The sequence below is a fragment of the Lissotriton vulgaris genome, chromosome 8, assembly GCF_964263255.1.
Source record: "Lissotriton vulgaris chromosome 8, aLisVul1.2, whole genome shotgun sequence".
In the NCBI taxonomy this organism is placed as follows: domain Eukaryota; kingdom Metazoa; phylum Chordata; class Amphibia; order Caudata; family Salamandridae; genus Lissotriton; species Lissotriton vulgaris.
In genome coordinates, this window is record NC_141696.1 from 1529008197 (window position 1) to 1529025222 (window position 17026).

Genomic DNA, 17026 nt, shown 5'->3' on the forward strand with positions numbered 1-17026 from the left:
AATTGATGAATACAGAAAAAGGACTACAGCTGATTCCAAGACCTATTTTGTTAGAAGCAAAGAACCTCTCAACAATGCCGAAACCCAGGATTGAACCAGGGACCTTTAGATCTTCAGTCTAACACTCTCCCAAATGAGCTATTTCAGCCTGCTGATATCTGTGGTCTTCATACTTTAATTTGAACCATTTAACAAAATAGATGCAGGACCTGGATTTTTAACCTCATATGGTAGAGATATGTTTTAAGGAGTCCTGTATCATTCCCCAGTTAACTGGTGCAATGGGTAAACAGCATTTTTGGGATCCAGGTTAGGTAGTTGTTTTTTTAACTCTGAATGGGCTAGCACTATATTACCCAGATATATTATGCATGAGTAGGTAAGCAATGTCAGCTGACTACTGACATCTGTGTTCAAGGGGAAGTGGAAGGTAATGCAGACAAGAGTTTACTTTACAAAAAAGCATGAAATGGGAAATATTCATTGTCAAACCTGAACGTAAGAGAGGTGGAAGCAAGTTTAGAAGGAGGACATAAAGCAAAGTCTATGTTAAATTGATTGTGTTGTAGATCAGTTGGAAAAAATTTGATGAATAGAGAAAAAGTACTACAGCTGATTCCAAGACCTATTTTGTTAGAAGCAAGGAACCTCTCAACTGTGCCGAAACCCGGGATTGAACCAGGGACCTTTAGATCTTCAGTCTAACGCTCTCCCAACTGAGCTATTTCGGCCTGCTTATAGCTGTGGTCTTCATACTTTAATTTAAACCATTTAACAAAATAGATGCAGGACCTGGATTTTTAACCTCATATGTTAGAGATATGTTTTAAGGAGTCCTGTATCATTCCGCAATTAACTGGTGCAATGGGTAAATAGCATTTTTGGGATCCAGATTAGGTAGTTTTTTTTTAACTCTGAATGGACTAGCACTATATTACCCAGATATATTTGGCATGAGTAGGTAAGCAATGTCATCTGACTACTGACATCTGTGTTCAAGGGGAAGTGGAAGGTAATGCAGACAAGAGTTTACTTTACAAAAAAGCATGAAATGGGAAATATTCATTGTCAAACCTGAAGGTAAGAGAGGTGGAAGCAAGTTTAGAAGGAGGACATAAAGCAAAGTCTATGTTAAATTGATTGTGTTGTAGATCAGTTGGAAAAAATTTGATGAATAGAGAAAAAGAACTACAGCTGATTCCAAGACCTATCTTGTTAGAAGCAAGGAACCTCTCAACTGTGCCGAAACCCAGGATTGAACCAGGGACCTTTAGATCTTCAGTCTAACGCTCTCCCAACTGAGCTATTTCGGCCTTCTGATAGCTGGGGTCTTCATACTTTAATTTGAACCATTTAACAAAATAGATGCAGGACCTGGATTTTTAACTCATATGGTAGAGATATGTTTTAAGGAGTCCTGTATCATTCCCCAGTTAACTGGTGCAATGGGTAAATAGCATTTTTGGGATCCAGGTTAGGTAGTTGTTTTTTTAACTCTGAATGGACTAGCACTATATTACCCAGATATATTTGGCATGAGTAGGTAAGCAATGTCATCTGACTACTGACATCTCTGTTCAAGGGGAAGTGGAATGTGATGCAGACAAGAGTTTACTTTACAAAAAAGGACGAAATGGAAAACATTCATAGTCAAACCTGAAGGCAAGATAGGTGGAAGAAAGTTTAAAAGGAGGACAGAAAGCAAAGTCTACGTTGAATTGATCATTTTGTAGATCAGTTGATAAAAATGTTGATAGAGAAAAAAGTACTACAGCTGATTCCAAGACCTATTTTGTTAGAAGCAAGGAACCTCTCAGCTGTGCCGACAACCGAGATTGAACCAGGGACCTTTAGATCTTCAGTCTAACGCTCTCCCAACTTAGCTATTTCGGCCTGCTTATAGCTGTGGTCTTCATACTTTAATTTGAACCATTTAACAAAATAGATGCAGGACCTGGATTTTTAACCTCATATGGTAGAGATATGTTTTAAGGAGTCCTGTATCATTCCCCAGTTAACTGGTGCAATGGGTAAATAGCATTTTTGGGATCCAGATTAGGTAGTTGTTTTTTTAACTCTGAATGGACTAGCACTATATTACCTAGATATATTTGGCATGAGTAGGTAAGCAATGTCATCTGACTACTGACATCTGTGTTCAAGGGGAAGTGGAATGTGATGCAGACAAGAGTTTACTTTACAAAAAAGGACGAAATGGGAAACATTCATTGTCAAACCTGATGGCAAGATAGGTGGAAGAAAGTTTAAAAGGAGGACAGAAAGCAAAGTCTATGTTGAATTGATCATTTTGTAGATCAGTTGATAAAAATGTTGATAGAGAAAAAAGTACTACAGCTGATTCCAAGACCTATTTTGTTAGAAGCAAGGAACCTCTCAACTGTGCCGAACCCGGGATTGAACGAGGGACCTTTAGATCTTCAGTCTAACGCTCTCCCAACTGAGCTATTGCGGCCTGCTTAAAGCTGTGGTCTTCATACTTTAATTTAAACCATTTAACAAAATAGATGCAGGACCTGGATTTTTAACCTCATATGGTAGAGATATGTTTTAAGGAGTCCAGTATCATTCCGCAATTAACTGGTGCAATGGGCAAATAGCATTTTTGGGATCCAGGTTAGGTAGTTGTTTTTTTTAACTCTGAATGGACTAGCACTATATTACCCAGATATATTTGGCATGAGTAGGTAAGCAATGTCATCTGACTACTGACATCTGTGTTCAAGGGGAAGTGGAAGGTAATGCAGACAAGAGTTTACTTTACAAAAAAGCATGAAATGGGAAATATTCATTGTCAAACCTGAAGGTAAGAGAGGTGGAAGCAAGTTTAGAAGGAGGACATAAAGCAAAGTCTATGTTAAATTGATTGTGTTGTAGATCAGTTGGAAAAAATTTGATGAATAGAGAAAAAGTACTACAGCTGATTCCAAGACCTATTTTGTTAGAAGCAAGGAACCTCTCAACTGTGCCGAAACTTGGGATTGAACCAGGGACCTTTAGATCTTCAGTCTAACGTTCTCCCAACTGAGCTATTTCGGCCTGCTTATAGCTGTGGTCTTCATACTTTAATTTAAACCATTTAACAAAATAGATGCAGGACCTGGATTTTTAACCTCATATGGTAGAGATATGTTTTAAGGGGTCCTGTATCATTCCGCAATTAACTGGTGCAATGGGTAAATAGCATTTTTTGGATCCAGGTTAGGTAGTTGTTTTTTTAACTCTGAATGGACTAGCACTATATTACCCAGATATATTTGGCATGAGTAGGTAAGCAATGTCATCTGACTACTGACATCTGTGTTCAAGGGGAAGTGGAAGGTAATGCAGACAAGAGTTTACTTTACAAAAAAGCATGAAATGGGAAATATTCATTGTCAAACCTGAAGGTAAGAGAGGTGGAAGCAAGTTTAGAAGGAGGACATAAAGCAAAGTCTATGTTAAATTGATTGTGTTGTAGATCAGTTGGAAAAAATGTGATGAATAGAGAAAAAGAACTACAGCTGATCCCAAGACCTATTTTGTTAGAAGCAAGGAACCTCTCAACTGTGCCGAAACCCGGGATTGAACCAGGGACATTTAGATCTTCAGTCTAACACTCTCCCAACTGAGCTATTTCGGCCTTCTGATAGCTGGGGTCTTCATACTTTAATTTGAACCATTTAACAAAATAGATGCAGGACCTGGATTTTTAACCTCATATGGTAGAGATATGTTTTAAGGAGCCCTGTATCATTCCGCAGTTAACTGGTGCAATGGGTAAATAGCATTTTTGGGATCCAGGTTAGGTAGTTGTTTTTTTAACTCTGAATGGACTAGCACTATATTACCCAGATATATTTGGCATGAGTAGGTAAGCAATGTCATCTGACTACTGACATCTGTGTTCAAGGGGAAGTGGAATGTGATGCAGACAAGAGTTTACTTTACAAAAAAGCATGAAATGGGAAATATTCATAGTCAAACCTGAAGGCAAGATAGGTGGAAGAAAGTTTAAAAGGAGGACAGAAAGCAAAGTCTATGTTGAATTGATCATTTTGTAGATCAGTTGATAAAAATGTTGATAGAGAAAAAAGTACTACAGCTGATTCCAAGACCTATTTTGTTAGAAGCAAGGAACCTCTCAACTGTGCCGAAACCCAGGATTGAACCAGGGACCTTTAGATCTTCAGTCTAACGCTCTCCCAACTTAGCTATTTCGGCCTGCTTATAGCTGTGGTCTTCACACTTTAATTTAAACCATTTAACAAAATAGATGCAGGACCTGGATTTTTAACCTCATATGGTGAGATATGTTTTAAGGAGTCCTGTATCATTCCGCAATTAACTGGTGCAATGGGTAAATAGCATTTTTGGGATCCAGGTTAGGTAGTTGTTTTTTTAACTCTGAATGGACTAGCACTATATTACCCAGATATATTTGGCATGAGTAGGTAAGCAATGTCATCTGACTACTGACATCTGTGTTCAAGGGGAAGTGGAAGGTAATGCAGACAAGAGTTTACTTTACAAAAAAGCATGAAATGGGAAATATTCATTGTCAAACCTGAAGGTAAGAGAGGTGGAAGCAAGTTTAGAAGGAGGATATAAAGCAAAGTCTATGTTAAATTGATTGTGTTGTAGATCAGTTGGAAAAAATTTGATGAATAGAGAAAAAGTACTACAGCTGATTCCAAGACCTATTTTGTTAGAAGCAAGAAACCTCTCAACTGTGCCGAAACCCGGGATTGAACCAGGGACCTTTAGCTCTTCAGTCTAACACTCTCCCAACTGAGCTATTTCGGCCTTCTGATAGCTGGGGTCTTCATACTTTAATTTGAACCATTTAACAAAATAGATGCAGGACCTGGATTTTTAACCTCATATGGTAGAGATATGTTTTAAGGAGTCCTGTATCATTCCCCAGTTAACTGGTGCAATGGGTAAATAGCATTTTTGGGATCCAGACGAGGTAGTTGTTTTTTTAACTCTGAATGGACTAGCATTATATTACCCAGATATATTTGGCATGAGTAGGTAAGCAATGTCATCTGACTACTGACATCTGTGTTCAAGGGGAAGTGGAATGTGATGCAGACAAGAGTTTACTTTACAAAAAAGGACGAAATAGGAAACATTCATAGTCAAACCTGAAGGCAAGATAGGTGGAAGAAAGTTTAAAAGGAGGACAGAAAGCAAAGTCTATGTTGAATTGATCATTTTGTGGATCAGTTGATAAAAATGTTCATAGAGAAAAAAGTACTACAGCTGATTCCAAGACTTATTTTGTGAGAAGCAAGGAACCTCTCAACAGTGCCGAAACCCAGGATTAAACCGGGGACCTATAGATCTTCAGTCTAACGCTCTCCCAACTGAGCTATTTCTGCCTTCTGATATCTGGGGTCTTCATACTTTAATTTGAACCATTTAACAAAATAGATGCAGGACCTGGATTTTTAACCTCATATGGTAGAGATATGTTTTAAGGAGTCCTGTATCATTCCGCAATTAACTGGTGCAATGGGCAAATAGCATTTTTGGGATCCAGGTTAGGTAGTTGTTTTTTTAACTCTGAATGGACTAGCACTATATTACCCAGATATATTTGGCATGAGTAGGTAAGCAATGTCATCTGACTACTGACATCTGTGTTCAAGGGGAAGTGGAAGGTAATGCAGACAAGAGTTTACTTTACAAAAAAGCATGAAATGGGAAATATTCATTGTCAAACCTGAAGGTAAGAGAGGTGGAAGCAAGTTTAGAAGGAGGATATAAAGCAAAGTCTATGTTAAATTGATTGTGTTGTAGATCAGTTGGAAAAAATTTGATGAATAGAGAAAAAGTACTACAGCTGATTCCAAGACCTATTTTGTTAGAAGCAAGGAACCTCTCAACTGTGCCGAAACCCGGGATTGAACCAGGGACCTTTAGATCTTCAGTCTAACACTCTCCCAACTGAGCTATTTCGGCCTTCTGATAGCTGGGGTCTTCATACTTTAATTTGAACCATTTAACAAAATAGATGCAGGACCTGGATTTTTAACCTAATATGGTAGAGATATGTTTTAAGGAGTCCTGTATCATTCCCCAGTTAACTGGTGCAATGGGTAAATAGCATTTTTGGGATCCAGGTTAGGTAGTCGTTTTTTTTAACTCTGAATGGACTAGCACTATATTACCTAGATATATTTGGCATGAGTAGGTAAGCAATGTCATCTGACTACTGACATCTGTGTTCAAGGGGAAGTGGAATGTGATGCAGACAAGAGTTTACTTTACAAAAAAGGACGAAATGGGAAACATTCATTGTCAAACCTGAAGGCAAGATAGGTGGAAGAAAGTTTAAAAGGAGGACAGAAAGCAAAGTCTATGTTGAATTGATCATTTTGTAGATCAGTTGACAAAAATGTTGATAGAGAAAAAAGTACTACAGCTGATTCCAAGACCTATTTTGGTAGAAGCAAGGAACCTCTCTACTGTGCCGAAACCCGGGATTGAACCAGGGACCTTTAGATCTTCAGTCTAACGCTCTCCCAACTGAGCTATTGCGGCCTGCTTATAGCTGTGGTCTTCATACTTTAATTTAAACCATTTAACAAAATAGATGCAGGACCTGGATTTTTAACCTCATATGGTAGAGATATGTTTTAAGGAGTCCTGTATCATTCCGCAATTAACTGGTGCAATGGGCAAATAGCAGTTTTGGGATCCAGGTTAGGTAGTTGTTTTTTTAACTCTGAATGGACTAGCACTATATTACCCAGATATATTTGGCATGAGTAGGTAAGCAATGTCATCTGACTACTGACATCTGTATTCAAGGGGAGGTGGAAGGTAATGCAGACAAGAGTTTACTTTACAAAAAAGCATGAAATGGGAAATATTCATTGTCAAACCTGAAGGTAAGAGAGGTGGAAGCAAGTTTAGAAGGAGGACATAAAGCAAAGTCTATGTTAAATTGATTGTGTTGTAGATCAGTTAGAAAAAATTTGATGAATAGAGAAAAAGAACTACAGCTGATCCCAAGACCTATTTTGTTAGAAGCAAGGAACCTCTCAACTGTGCCGAAACCCGGGATTGAACCAGGGACCTTTAGATCTTCAGTCTAACACTCGCCCAACTGAGCTATTTCGGCCTGCTTATAGCTGTGGTCTTCATACTTTAATTTAAACCATTTAACAAAATAGATGCAGGACCTGGATTTTTAACCTCATATGGTAGAGATATGTTTTAAGGAGTCCTGTATCATTCCCCAGTTAACTGGTGCAATGGGTAAATAGCATTTTTGGGATCCAGGTTAGGTAGTTGTTTTTTTATCTCTGAATGGACTAGCACTATATTACCCAGATATATTTGGCATGAGTAGGTAAGCAATGTCATCTGACTACTGACATCTTTGTTCAAGGGGAAGTGGAATGTGATGCAGACAAGAGTTTACTTTACAAAAAAGGACGAAATGGAAAACATTCATAGTCAAACCTGAAGGCAAGATAGGTGGAAGAAAGTTTAAAAGGAGGACAGAAAGCAAAGTCTATGTTGAATTGATCATTTTGTAGATCAGTTGATAGAGAAAAAAGTACTACAGCTGATTCCAAGACCTATTTTGTTAGAAGCAAGGAACCTCTCAACTGTGCCGAAACCCGGGATTGAACGACGGACCTTTAGATCTTCAGTCTAACGCTCTCCCAACTGAGCTATTTCGGCCTTCTGATAGCTGGGGTCTTCATACTTTAATTTGAACCATTTAACAAAATAGATGCAGGACCTGGATTTTTAACCTCATATGGTAGAGATATGTTTTAAGGAGTCCTGTATCATTCCCCAGTTAACTGGTGCAATGGGTAAATAGCATTTTTGGGATCCAGGTTAGGTAGTTGTTTTTTTAACTCTGAATGGACTAGCACTATATTACCCAGATATATTTGGCATGAGTAGGTAAGCAATGTCATCTGACTACTGACATCTGTGTTCAAGGGGAAGTGGAATGTGATGCAGACAAGAGTTTACTTTACAAAATAGTACGAAAAGGGAAACATTCATTGTCAAACCTGAAGGCAAGATAGGTGGAAGAAAGTTTAAAAGGAGGACAGAAAGCAAAGTCTATGTTGAATTGATCATTTTGTGGATCAGTTGATAAAAATGTTGATAGAGAAAAAAGTACTACAGCTGATTCCAAGACCTAATTTGTTAGAAGCAAGCAACCTCTCAACTGTGCCGAAACCCGGGATTGAACCAGGGACCTTTAGATCTTCAGTCTAACGCTCTCCCAACTTAGCTATTTCGGCCTGCTTATAGCTGTGGTCTTCATACTTTAATTTAAACCATTTAACAAAATAGATGCAGGACCTGGATTTTTAACTTCATATGGTGAGATATGTTTTAAGGAGTCCTGTATCATTCCGCAATTAACTGGTGCAATGGGTAAATAGCATTTTTGGGATCCAGGTTAGGTAGTTGTTTTTTTAACTCTGAATGGACTAGCACTATATTACCCAGATATATTTGGCATGAGTAGGTAAGCAATGTCATCTGACTACTGACATCTGTGTTCAAGGGGAAGTGGAAGGTAATGCAGACAAGAGTTTACTTTACAAAAAAGCATGAAATGGGAAATATTCATTGTCAAACCTGAAGGTAAGAGAGGTGGAAGCAAGTTTAGAAGGAGGATATAAAGCAAAGTCTATGTTAAATTGATTGTGTTGTAGATCAGTTGGAAAAAATTTGATGAATAGAGAAAAAGTACTACAGCTGATTCCAAGACCTATTTTGCTAGAAGCAAGGAACCTCTCAACTGTGCCGAAACCCGGGATTGAACAAGGGACCTTTAGATCTTCAGTCTAACGCTCTCCCAACTGAGCTATTTCAGCCTTCTGATAGCTGGGGTCTTCATACTTTAATTTGAACCATTTAACAAAATAGATGCAGGACCTGGATTTTTAACCTCATATGGTAGAGATATGTTTTAAGGAGTCCTGTATCATTCCGCAATTAACTGGTGCAATGGGCAAATAGCATTTTTGGGATCCAGGTTAGGTAGTTGTTTTTTTAACTCTGAATGGACTAGCACTATATTACCCAGATATATTTGGCATGAGTAGGTAAGCAATGTCATCTGACTACTGACATCTGTGTTCAAGGGGAAGTGGATGGTAATGCAGACAAGAGTTTACTTTACAAAAAAGCATGAAATGGGAAATATTCATTGTCAAACCTGAAGGTAAGAGAGGTGGAAGCAAGTTTAGAAGGAGGACATAAAGCAAAGTCTATGTTAAATTGATTGTGTTGTAGATCAGTTGGAAAAAATGTGATGATTAGAGAAAAAGTACTACAGCTGATTCCAAGACCTATTTTGTTAGAAGCAAGGAACCTCTCAACTGTGCCGAAACCCGGGATTGAACCAGGGACCTTTAGATCTTCAGTCTAATGCTCTCCCAACTGAGCTATTTCGGCCTAGTTATAGCTGTGGTCTTCATACTTTAATTTAAACCATTTAACAAAATAGATGCAGGACCTGGATTTTTAACCTCATATGGTAGAGATATGTTTTAAGGAGTCCTGTATCATTCCGCAATTAACTGGTGCAATGGGTAAATAGCATTTTTGGGATCCAGGTTAGGTAGTTGTTTTTTTAACTCTGAATGGACTAGCACTATATTACCCAGATATATTTGGCATGAGTAGGTAAGCAATGTCATCTGACTACTGACATCTGTGTTCAAGGGGAAGTGGAAGGTAATGCAGACAAGAGTTTACTTTACAAAAAAGCATGAAATGGGAAATATTCATTGTCAAACCTGAAGGTAAGAGAGGTGGAAGCAAGTTTAGACGGAGGACATAAAGCAAAGTCTATGTTAAATTGATTGTGTTGTAGATCAGTTGGAAAAAATTTGATGAATAGAGAAAAAGAACTACAGCTGATTCCAAGACCTATTTTGTTAGAAGCAAGGATCCTCTCAACTGTGCCGAAACCCAGGATTGAACCAGGGACCTTTAGATCTTCAGTCTAACGCTCTCCCAACTGAGCTATTTCGGCCTTCTGACAGCTGGGGTCTTCATACTTTAATTTGAACCATTTAACAAAATAGATGCAGGACCTGGATTTTTAACCTCATATGGTAGAGATATGTTTTAAGGAGTCCTGTATCATTCCCCAGTTAACTGGTGCAATGGGTAAATAGCATTTTTGGGATCCAGGTTAGGTAGTTGTTTTTTTAACTCTGAATGGACTAGCACTATATTACCCAGATATATTTGGCATGAGTAGGTAAGCAATGTCATCTGACTACTGACATCTGTGTTAAAGGGGAAGTGGAATGTGATGCAGACAAGAGTTTACTTTACAAAAAAGGACGAAATGGAAAACATTCATAGTCAAACCTGAAGGCAAGATAGGTGGAAGAAAGTTTAAAAGGAGGACAGAAAGCAAAGTCTATGTTGAATTGATCATTTTGTAGATCAGTTGATAAAAATGTTGATAGAGAAAAAAGTACTACAGCTGATTCCAAGACCTATTTTGTTAGAAGCAAGGAACCTCTCAACTGTGCCGACAACCGGGATTGAACCAGGGACCTTTAGATCTTCAGTCTAACGCTCTCCCAACTTAGCTATTTCAGCCTGCTTATAGCTGTGGTCTTCATACTTTAATTTAAACCATTTAACAAAATAGATGCAGGACCTGGATTTTTAACCTCATATGGTGAGATATGTTTTAAGGAATCCTGTATCATTCCGCAATTAACTGGTGCAATGGGTAAATAGCATTTTTGGGATCCAGGTTAGGTAGTTGTTTTTTTAACTCTGAATGTACTAGCACTATATTACCCAGATATATTTGGCATGTGTAGGTAAGCAATGTCATCTGACTACTGACATCTGTGTTCAAGGGGAAGTGGAAGGTAATGCAGACAAGAGTTTACTTTACAAAAAAGCATGACATGGGAAACATTCATAGTAAAACCTGAAGGCAAGAGAGGTGGAAGCAAGTCTAGAAGGAGGACAGAAAGCAAAGTCTATGTTAAATTGATTGTGTTGTAGATCAGTTGGAAAAAAATTGATGAATACAGAAAAAGGACTACAGCTGATTCCAAGACCTATTTTGTTAGAAGCAAAGAACCTCTCAACAGTGCCGAAACCCAGGATTGAACCAGGGACCTTTAGATCTTCAGTCTAACACTCTCCCAAATGAGCTATTTCGGCCTGCTGATATCTGTGGTCTTCATACTTTAATTTGAACCATTTAACAAAATAGATGCAGGACCTGGATTTTTAACCTCATATGGTAGAGATATGTTTTAAGGAGTCCTGTATCATTCCCCAGTTAACTGGTGCAATGGGTAAACAGCATTTTTGGGATCCAGGTTAGGTAGTTGTTTTTTTAACTCTGAATGGGCTAGCACTATATTACCCAGATATATTATGCATGAGTAGGTAAGCAATGTCAGCTGACTACTGACATCTGTGTTCAAGGGGAAGTGGAAGGTAATGCAGACAAGAGTTTACTTTACAAAAAAGCATGAAATGGGAAATATTCATTGTCAAACCTGAACGTAAGAGAGGTGGAAGCAAGTTTAGAAGGAGGACATAAAGCAAAGTCTATGTTAAATTGATTGTGTTGTAGATCAGTTGGAAAAAATTTGATGAATAGAGAAAAAGTACTACAGCTGATTCCAAGACCTATTTTGTTAGAAGCAAGGAACCTCTCAACTGTGCCGAAACCCGGGATTGAACCAGGGACCTTTAGATCTTCAGTCTAACGCTCTCCCAACTGAGCTATTTCGGCCTGCTTATAGCTGTGGTCTTCATACTTTAATTTAAACCATTTAACAAAATAGATGCAGGACCTGGATTTTTAACCTCATATGTTAGAGATATGTTTTAAGGAGTCCTGTATCATTCCCCAGTTAACTGGTGCAATGGGTAAATAGCATTTTTGGGATCCAGGTTAGGTAGTTGTTTTTTTAACTCTGAATGGACTAGCACTATATTACCCAGATATATTTGGCATGAGTAGGTAAGCAATGTCATCTGACTACTGACATCTGTGTTCAAGGGGAAGTGGAATGTGATGCAGACAAGAGTTTACTTTACAAAAAAGGACGAAATGGAAAACATTCATAGTCAAACCTGAAGGCAAGATAGGTGGAAGAAAGTTTAAAAGGAGGACAGAAAGCAAAGTCTACGTTGAATTGATCATTTTGTAGATCAGTTGATAAAAATGTTGATAGAGAAAAAAGTACTACAGCTGATTCCAAGACCTATTTCGTTAGAAGCAAGGAACCTCTCAACTGTGCCGACAACCGGGATTGAACCAGGGACCTTTAGATCTTCAGTCTAACGCTCTCCCAACTTAGCTATTTCAGCCTGCTTATAGCTGTGGTCTTCATACTTTAATTTAAACCATTTAACAAAATAGATGCAGGACCTGGATTTTTAACCTCATATGGTGAGATATGTTTTAAGGAATCCTGTATCATTCCGCAATTAACTGGTGCAATGGGTAAATAGCATTTTTGGGATCCAGGTTAGGTAGTTGTTTTTTTAACTCTGAATGTACTAGCACTATATTACCCAGATATATTTGGCATGAGTAGGTAAGCAATGTCATCTGACTACTGACATCTGTGTTCAAGGGGAAGTGGAAGGTAATGCAGACAAGAGTTTACTTTACAAAAAAGCATGACATGGGAAACATTCATAGTAAAACCTGAAGGCAAGAGAGGTGGAAGCAAGTCTAGAAGGAGGACAGAAAGCAAAGTCTATGTTAAATTGATTGTGTTGTAGATCAGTTGGAAAAAAATTGATGAATACAGAAAAAGGACTACAGCTGATTCCAAGACCTATTTTGTTAGAAGCAAAGAACCTCTCAACAGTGCCGAAACCCAGGATTGAACCAGGGACCTTTAGATCTTCAGTCTAACACTCTCCCAAATGAGCTATTTCGGCCTGCTGATATCTGTGGTCTTCATACTTTAATTTGAACCATTTAACAAAATAGATGCAGGACCTGGATTTTTAACCTCATATGGTAGAGATATGTTTTAAGGAGTCCTGTATCATTCCCCAGTTAACTGGTGCAATGGGTAAACAGCATTTTTGGGATCCAGGTTAGGTAGTTGTTTTTTTAACTCTGAATGGGCTAGCACTATATTACCCAGATATATTATGCATGAGTAGGTAAGCAATGTCAGCTGACTACTGACATCTGTGTTCAAGGGGAAGTGGAAGGTAATGCAGACAAGAGTTTACTTTACAAAAAAGCATGAAATGGGAAATATTCATTGTCAAACCTGAACGTAAGAGAGGTGGAAGCAAGTTTAGAAGGAGGACATAAAGCAAAGTCTATGTTAAATTGATTGTGTTGTAGATCAGTTGGAAAAAATTTGATGAATAGAGAAAAAGTATTACAGCTGATTCCAAGACCTATTTTGTTAGAAGCAAGGAACCTCTCAACTGTGCCGAAACCCGGGATTGAACCAGGGACCTTTAGATCTTCAGTCTAACGCTCTCCCAACTGAGCTATTTCGGCCTGCTTATAGCTGTGGTCTTCATACTTTAATTTAAACCATTTAACAAAATAGATGCAGGACCTGGATTTTTAACCTCATATGTTAGAGATATGTTTTAAGGAGTCCTGTATCATTCCGCAATTAACTGGTGCAATGGGTAAATAGCATTTTTGGGATCCAGATTAGGTAGTTTTTTTTTAACTCTGAATGGACTAGCACTATATTACCCAGATATATTTGGCATGAGTAGGTAAGCAATGTCATCTGACTACTGACATCTGTGTTCAAGGGGAAGTGGAAGGTAATGCAGACAAGAGTTTACTTTACAAAAAAGCATGAAATGGGAAATATTCATTGTCAAACCTGAAGGTAAGAGAGGTGGAAGCAAGTTTAGAAGGAGGACATAAAGCAAAGTCTATGTTAAATTGATTGTGTTGTAGATCAGTTGGAAAAAATTTGATGAATAGAGAAAAAGAACTACAGCTGATTCCAAGACCTATCGTGTTAGAAGCAAGGAACCTCTCAACTGTGCCGAAACCCAGGATTGAACCAGGGACCTTTAGATCTTCAGTCTAACGCTCTCCCAACTGAGCTATTTCGGCCTTCTGATAGCTGGGGTCTTCATACTTTAATTTGAACCATTTAACAAAATAGATGCAGGACCTGGATTTTTAACTCATATGGTAGAGATATGTTTTAAGGAGTCCTGTATCATTCCCCAGTTAACTGGTGCAATGGGTAAATAGCATTTTTGGGATCCAGGTTAGGTAGTTGTTTTTTTAACTCTGAATGGACTAGCACTATATTACCCAGATATATTTGGCATGAGTAGGTAAGCAATGTCATCTGACTACTGACATCTGTGTTCAAGGGGAAGTGGAATGTGATGCAGACAAGAGTTTACTTTACAAAAAAGGACGAAATGGAAAACATTCATAGTCAAACCTGAAGGCAAGATAGGTGGAAGAAAGTTTAAAAGGAGGACAGAAAGCAAAGTCTACGTTGAATTGATCATTTTGTAGATCAGTTGATAAAAATGTTGATAGAGAAAAAAGTACTACAGCTGATTCCAAGACCTATTTTGTTAGAAGCAAGGAACCTCTCAACTGTGCCGACAACCGGGATTGAACCAGGGACCTTTAGATCTTCAGTCTAACGCTCTCCCAACTTAGCTATTTCGGCCTGCTTATAGCTGTGGTCTTCATACTTTAATTTGAACCATTTAACAAAATAGATGCAGGACCTGGATTTTTAACCTCATATGGTAGAGATATGTTTTAAGGAGTCCTGTATCATTCCCCAGTTAACTGGTGCAATGGGTAAATAGCATTTTTGGGATCCAGATTAGGTAGTTGTTTTTTTAACTCTGAATGGACTAGCACTATATTACCTAGATATATTTGGCATGAGTAGGTAAGCAATGTCATCTGACTACTGACATCTGTGTTCAAGGGGAAGTGGAATGTGATGCAGACAAGAGTTTACTTTACAAAAAAGGACGAAATGGGAAACATTCAGTGTCAAACCTGAAGGCAAGATAGGTGGAAGAAAGTTTAAAAGGAGGACAGAAAGCAAAGTCTATGTTGAATTGATCATTTTGTAGATCAGTTGATAAAAATGTTGATAGAGAAAAAAGTACTACAGCTGATTCCAAGACCTATTTTGTTAGAAGCAAGGAACCTCTCAACTGTGCCGAAACCCGGGATTGAACCAGGGACCTTTAGATCTTCAGTCTAACGCTCTCCCAACTGAGCTATTGCAGCCTGCTTAAAGCTGTGGTCTTCATACTTTAATTTAAACCATTTAACAAAATAGATGTAGGACCTGGATTTTTAACCTCATATGGTAGAGATATGTTTTAAGGAGTCCTGTATCATTCCGCAATTAACTGGTGCAATGGGCAAATAGTATTTTTGGGATCCAGGTTAGGTAGTTGTTTTTTTATGTCTGAATGGACTAGCACTATATTACCCAGATATATTTGGCATGAGTAGGTAAGCAATGTCATCTGACTACTGACATCTGTGTTCAAGGGGAAGTGGAAGGTAATGCAGACAAGAGTTTACTTTACAAAAAAGCATGAAATGGGAAATATTAATTGTCAAACCTGAAGGTAAGAGAGGTGGAAGCAAGTTTAGAAGGAGGACATAAAGCAAAGTCTATGTTAAATTGATTGTGTTGTAGATCAGTTGGAAAAAATTTGATGAATAGAGAAAAAGTACTACAGCTGATTCCAAGACCTATTTTGTTAGTAGCAAGGAACCTCTCAACTGTGCCGAAACCCGGGATTGAACCAGGTACCTTTAGATCTTCAGTCTAACGCTCTCCCAACTGAGCTATTTCGGCCTGCTTATAGCTGTGGTCTTCATACTTTAATTTAAACCATTTAACAAAATAGATGCAGGACCTGGATTTTTAACCTCATATGGTAGAGATATGTTTTAAGGAGTCCTGTATCATTCCGCAATTAACTGGTACAATGGGTAAATAGCATTTTTTGGATCCAGGTTAGGTAGTTGTTTTTTTAACTCTGAATGGACTAGCACTATATTACCCAGATATATTTGGCATGAGTAGGTAAGCAATGTCATCTGACTACTGACATCTGTGTTCAAGGGGAAGTGGAAGGTAATGCAGACAAGAGTTTACTTTACAAAAAAGCATGAAATGGGAAATATTCATTGTCAAACCTGAAGGTAAGAGAGGTGGAAGCAAGTTTAGAAGGAGGACATAAAGCAAAGTCTATGTTAAATTGATTGTGTTGTAGATCAGTTGGAAAAAATTTGATGAATAGAGAAAAAGTACTACAGCTGATTCCAAGACCTATTTTGTTAGAAGCAAGGAACCTCTCAACTGTGCCGAAACCCGGGATTGAACCAGGGACCTTTAGATCTTCAGTCTAACGCTCTCCCAACTGAGTTACTTCGGCCTTCTGATAGCTGGGGTCTTCATACTTCAATTTGAACCATTTAACAAAATAGATGCAGGACCTGGATTTTTAACCTCATATGGTAGAGATATGTTTTAAGGAGTCCTGTATCATTCCCCAGTTAACTGGTGCAATGGGTAAATAGCATTTTTGGGATCCAGGTTAGGTAGTTGTTTTTTTAACTCTGAATGGACTAGCACTATATTACCCAGATATATTTGGCATGAGTAGGTAAGCAATGTCATCTGACTACTGACATCTGTGTTCAAGGGGAAGTGGAATGTGATGCAGACAAGAGTTTACTTTACAAAAAAGCATGAAATGGGAAATATTCATAGTCAAACCTGAAGGCAAGATAGGTGGAAGAAAGTTTAAAAGGAGGACAGAAAGCAAAGTCTATGTTGAATTGATCATTTTGTAGATCAGTTGATAAAAATGTTGATAGAGAAAAAAGTACTACAGCTGATTCCAAGACCTATTTTGTTAGAAGCAAGGAACCTCTCAACTGTGCCGAAACCCAGGATTGAACCAGGGACCTTTAGATCTTCAGTCTAACGCTCTCCCAACTTAGCTATTTCGGCCTGCTTATAGCTGT

General features: G+C 38.2%; 4 non-coding genes across 4 annotated transcripts; all 4 read right to left on the reverse strand.

Annotated features, from left to right (window-relative positions):
* Positions 1-658: 658 nt before the first annotated feature.
* On the reverse strand, positions 659-731 carry TRNAF-GAA (transfer RNA phenylalanine (anticodon GAA)). Its single transcript has one exon. It is a non-coding gene; the product is annotated as a tRNA-Phe (tRNA).
* An 8643-nt stretch (positions 732-9374) lies between these two features.
* TRNAF-GAA (transfer RNA phenylalanine (anticodon GAA)) lies at positions 9375-9447 on the reverse strand. Its single transcript has one exon. It is a non-coding gene; the product is annotated as a tRNA-Phe (tRNA).
* Positions 9448-11703: 2256 nt separating this feature from the next.
* Positions 11704-11776, reverse strand: TRNAF-GAA (transfer RNA phenylalanine (anticodon GAA)). Its single transcript has one exon. It is a non-coding gene; the product is annotated as a tRNA-Phe (tRNA).
* Positions 11777-13449: 1673 nt separating this feature from the next.
* TRNAF-GAA (transfer RNA phenylalanine (anticodon GAA)) lies at positions 13450-13522 on the reverse strand. Its single transcript has one exon. It is a non-coding gene; the product is annotated as a tRNA-Phe (tRNA).
* Between the last annotated feature and the right edge of the window lie 3504 nt (positions 13523-17026).